The sequence below is a fragment of the Falco punctatus genome (assembly GCF_963210335.1).
Source record: "Falco punctatus genome assembly, chromosome: Z".
Taxonomy (NCBI): domain Eukaryota; kingdom Metazoa; phylum Chordata; class Aves; order Falconiformes; family Falconidae; genus Falco; species Falco punctatus.
The window spans coordinates 52,141,134-52,146,400 of record NC_137586.1 but is presented as its reverse complement, the minus strand read 5'-3'; the positions used below and the strand labels follow the sequence as shown (position 1 = coordinate 52,146,400).

Sequence of the window (5,267 nt, the reverse complement as noted above, 5' to 3'; positions counted from 1 at the left end):
CTGAAAAAAACCCAGAATATTACCACTACCCCATCCCAAAGAAAATGAAAGGAAAATTGAAGGCATGAGGTATTCATATCCTGCCGTGGAGGCACAGCAGTATTATGCAGAGCTGGGCTCATTACAGTTTCTTTAAGACTTGTTCGTGCTGCAGTAAGACCCCTCACAGCATCTCAGTTATTAACCTAAGGAAGACAATCTGGGCCTATTTTTACGTTATTCAGTGTCTGCTTTTTGCTGCTTTGATAGCACGAAGGAGCATTGTTTCAGGTGGGGATCTGTTTTTTGAGGTCAATACCAGAGATAAAACCTCTGACAGTCAAAGATTTTGTAACCAAACAGAAGATGCCAGAAACCCAGCTATGGACCCTGAGGAGAAGAAGCCGGAGGAACACTGATGAGGGCTGTCCTATGGTTCAAAACCCTCTGCACTGTTGTCCACAAAACCCTGAGGACCTGTCTCCCCCCTACTCCACCCTGCCCCAGTAGCATTGACAAGCAGAGTGGGGAGACCAGTTAAAGTCACTTCTGAAGACACCAGCCTACCACAGGTCAGAGCGCCCTGTGCATAAGCTTTTCCTCAGGACTATGTGTGAGGCACCTTGTAATCCCACCCTAAAACGCTGTTTTTAAGCAAAACAGAGGTGTGTGATGCATATTAATGATAGACAATATCCTTTGGCGTATAGCCAAACGGGCACAAAAGGACACTTTATTTAGAGTACACTTATACATATGTATAGTTGAATTTAAATTTCTGTCAGTGTTTTGCCATCCTTCCTTGCTATTTGCTTTTCATTTTCATCCCCTTCCTAGTCCACACATGTCCTTGCAGTAACAGTGCTCTTCTAACGCTCGTGTTTCTTCTTTATTTTCAAAACAGGGACTTTTGGCAATTGGAGGTTTAAACAGAAAATCTTAGGTGCTTCACTGTCATTTTCAAAGCTAACTTAACCTCCCGGGAACATAATGCCTTACTGAAAATGAAAGGACTTAGGATTTTACATCTCTGATTCTCTTTTGGAAAGAACACATAAACTGCCTATCTTCAAAGTGCCATAAATGAGATGAATTCATGGGCCAGTCCTGTTCCTAATGAGAAACTCATGTGTTACTGCAATGATAGGCAAGAAGAGGTGGTTGGAGGTAGAAGTTTTTTCACCTAGATTTCTATCTTAACCTTTCCCTGCTTCATGTTTGTAAAATATGCAAAATTTTTCAGGTGGGCATTTCTACAATGCTGCTGCACTGCTTTGAATATGGATTGAATCTTTACTGATCTTCTGCACTGTTTCAGACTCTTTCACATTTCAAAGGTATAAATTTCAGCTTCAACAACAAAAGCTAATCTCTGTGCAATTGCAAAAAAAAAAAAAAAAAATAATGACACAAACCCAAAGCCAAATCATTTTAAGAGGCCCAAAATGAATTACAGCTATTGGGAGGAAATTTTCCACTGTTTTTCACAACTAACACTATTATTTGCTCTGACAAAACCAGTAAAGACTACTGGACAATTAATAGCACACAGTGATACTCATGAAGTTGCTATTCACAAGCAAAACTCTTTTGTTTGATTACTTAAGGTACCTGTTCCTCACTTTCACCTTTGTTCAGATGTTTTCTATCTACACCATATTTTCTTACCCAAGGACTTAGTTATTCTTGGTAGGATATTTTTACTGTTGCCACTAGAGGTCTATTCACCACTACAAATATAAAAGAAAGAGGCAAGAAATGCAGTTTCTTCTCTGGATTTTATTTCTTTTAATTACTGTTCAGTGTTAGGGTTGGAGTAACAATCTAAAGTAACATGGCTGTGGACACATAGTAATAGATGTTAAGTTAGAAAGTGTCACTTTTTTTTTAGGGTGTATACAATCTGGTGTTCCTAATGTCATCCTTTCGGTTTGGTCAAGAGCAATTCTTGGGTTTCATTTTGTATTCCTTTTGAAACAGAGCAGTTTTTTGCTGCACCTAGATCTTTGCGGTCCAGCTACAAGACCTGATAGGTGTATACATTTCCCTGTGATTAAAAAAAAGGCATGTGTTCCCCTCCTCCTCAGATTTGCTCCCGGGCAGACACACTCAGTTATCACAGACTTCAGCAGGATTTTTTTGAGCTCAGGTAAGAACAGAGTGGGTCCTTCTGTTCCCCAAGCTTTTCTACTCCATCTCTCCCTCCTTCCATCTTTCTTTGTCAGGGTCTGTGTGAACTCGGTCTTTGCCCGATTCATCTTTTCATCCCTCACTCAGTGCAGCCTCCTGTTTTGGTGGTACATCCCAGGGTTCCTATGAGGTTTCTAACACTTTCCTCCCTTCAGCCGACATTAAATGCAGGCTTTATTGCTGATTATTGAAAACATGCCTCTGCTCAGCTCTGGAGGGAAAGAGCAATACTGCTCAGTAAAAGTGGGGTTTGTTCAGCCCCAGTGTTTTTCTGTTCCTATTGTTAATCGGGAACAAAATCCCTGGTGACTTCAGTGAGACCAAAGTTAGGCTGAAACTCATTGCCTTTGAAAATCTGCTCTTTACATCCTTTAGATCCATTTTTCTAAAGAATCAAAATTAGAGGGCACTTACTGAACTCAACCACTATTTTCTGTGGTTGTTTGAAAGCTATCCTGCCCATCCTTTCTTCTTCAATCTGTGTAGATGATCATAGCACAGGATAGGATCATATCCCACCTCAGAAGAAGTAGTAGGAGGAAATCTCACATGGGAGAGACACTTCCCTGAAGCAGTTTCCCTGCCTCTTTCTGGAACGGAGAAGTGCCAAAAGCACAGGGCTGGCTCTCACATTTGTCCCCAGAGCCACTGTCCAGCATGCCTTCTCACTCCGCACTGGCCCCACACCTGCGCCTCTGTCTTCCCTAGACTCACCCTGGCTCGGCTCCATGCACGACTCACCCTGGCTCGGCTCCATGCACCACGTCCTCAGGTCTGTCACCCGGCCTCCTCACACAGTCCAGAGGCTGTAGGAACAGTGTCCCAGAGACTAGAGGAGAGTAGGACAGCCCTGCTCGCTGAGCCTCTCACTCTTAGTGTACCAATGGGACTGGGAGGAGGAACACCATCTGGGCCAAGGCTTGCTGCCTGAGATTTACAAAATATTAATGCAGATCTGGATGTTAAACTTGTGATTCAGACACTGAGAATGTCTTGCTTGGGTTTACTCCCTGCTCTCTTCACTTCTCTGATTTTTTCATGTGATGTGTCACCAGGAGCCTTGTACACTTGGCATCTGTGCAGGAGTTTCCTCTTTGGGAATTGAGCAATTGCTCAGCTTCAGACTAAAAACCCTCAGGTCAGCTCATGCTGCTTCAGACGGACCAACACCGAGAGTTAGTTATGCCACATTTCCCAGTCCCCACCCCTGAAGTCTCTTGACGTCTGGAAGAAGATGCTGGGGGTGGTTCAGCAGCAGTCTCCCAGCCTCCACCTCTTTATTCCACCCTGCTCAGGCTACATTACTCCCCCTAGCCTACTCACCCCTTTTTTGTCCTGTGGGCCATAAAAGCTTGCAAAAACTCTGTTTGGAGAGCAAACTCACTTTTATCTAAGCTGCCTCCCAAGTAAGTGAATCTCAGGAATTTTAACCATTTAAGTACCCACTTATGTATTCCCATCCTAATCATTGGACCGATTGATCAAAACATCCCTTTGAATGGATCAGTTAATGACTTGTGGACATTTTCCAAAGGAATTTCCAAGTTTCCTTTTCCTCTACCAATAAAGATTGGTAATGAAGCTGATCACAAGTAGGCACATCACCTTAGGCACATCACCTCAGGATCAGTGTTCTCATAATTCACAGTAAAAATGGCAGAGTTTGCAGCAGGGGAGGCTCAGTGCTGTGCACAAAGGCCTCTTGTTTATCAGGCACTTACACTGTGGAGAGACTGTTCTTACACACAAGAAGGTGTAGATGAACCATCCCTGGCAACTGGTGGTTCTCAAGATATAAGTCGAGATTCCTGGTCAAATGCTGGTGAGCACTGGGGCTGTCTTACATATCCTCTGTCACTGCACACAGTCACCCTTCCCTTCCCTTCCCTTCCCTTCCCTTCCCTTCCCTTCCCTTCCCTTCCCTTCCCTTCCCTTCCCTTCCCTTCCCTTCCCTTCCCTTCCCTTCCCTTCCCTTCCCTTCCCTTCCCTTCCCTTCCCTTCCCTTCCCTTCCCTTCCCTTCCCTTCCCTTCCCTTCCCTTCCCTTCCCCCTGCCCTGCCCTTCCCCATAATTCTTTGTCTCACGGCAGGTAGTTGTGGTGATGTGGGTGCTGAGACCAACTTGGACAGCATGAGAAACTTCTGCTTTCTTGCTTCTTTCGAGATGGGCTTGGAACAGACTAGTAACAGAGCTCTGGATGCTGCTGGTGGATGGCTGTTGTGTCTCCTGCATTGCTTGATGCAGAGGTATGGTGCTTCCCCACTGTCCCACCATGTTAGATCATTGCAGAGAGAGAGACACAGTAGGAAGCTGTTACTGCCTGCCAAGCCCAGCCCTTCTGGCTCAGGCAAGGTGCATGCCACCTTGAACAAAATGTTTACATGACCCTTTTGGAGCATTTGTATGACCTCAGCCACTTCCCCTCCCTGGCCACAAAGCTCCTGCATTCAAGCTTTGGCATGAGGTCTGGTGCCGGCTTCTCACTCCCACGTGCCTGCAGAGCTGAGGTCATGACGGAGACTGGTGCCTGGCTGTGCCTTCACTGTTTCCTCATGTCATTTGCTCATGGGACAGATGACTCATTACAGCATTGTGGTGCACAGCCATTCCTATATTTGAGTTTGCTTGCTTCCGTTCTACAGTGCTCAGAAATGTTCCTCTCTGTGTTTTTTACAGGCATGCTTCAGACTATGTGTGCACAGAAGCGATAATCCTGCCCTATAACGCTGATATACAATCGCTCCTTTAGGACATAGGCATCCAAATCAGCCTATTGAGACTCAAACTAGCTTCAGTGGGAGGTGAAGTGCTCCTGCTTTGGCAGGCGTCTTGAGGTGCTTTTTTAGGGTAGCAGTAACCCTACCATAGCCATACGGATCAGATAGGCACTGACAAACACAAGCCTCTCCATTGGCTTGTATAAATCTGAAAACAGGCCCATGGAGAACTGGCAGGTACCTTCTGGTCCCCTGTCCCACAGCAGATTCAATAGATCAGAACTGCTCCCAGTACACATCTCCCCGTACTGCTTCTCCACACTTAACATAATTCTTTTTTTAAAAAAAAATCAGTTCCCATGCTTTATGCCCTTTCTCTCCC

General features: G+C 45.1%; 1 long non-coding RNA gene across 1 annotated transcript in view; it reads right to left on the bottom strand.

Moving 5' to 3' along the window:
* Window positions 1–4,051, bottom strand: part of LOC308056666 — a 37,398-nt gene extending 33,347 nt beyond the window's left edge. The window contains exon 1 of the long non-coding RNA XR_013924910.1: window positions 2,911–4,051. This is a non-coding gene — a long non-coding RNA (uncharacterized lncRNA). The remainder of the gene's footprint in view (window positions 1–2,910) is intronic.
* Window positions 4,052–5,267: the final 1,216 nt, after the last annotated feature.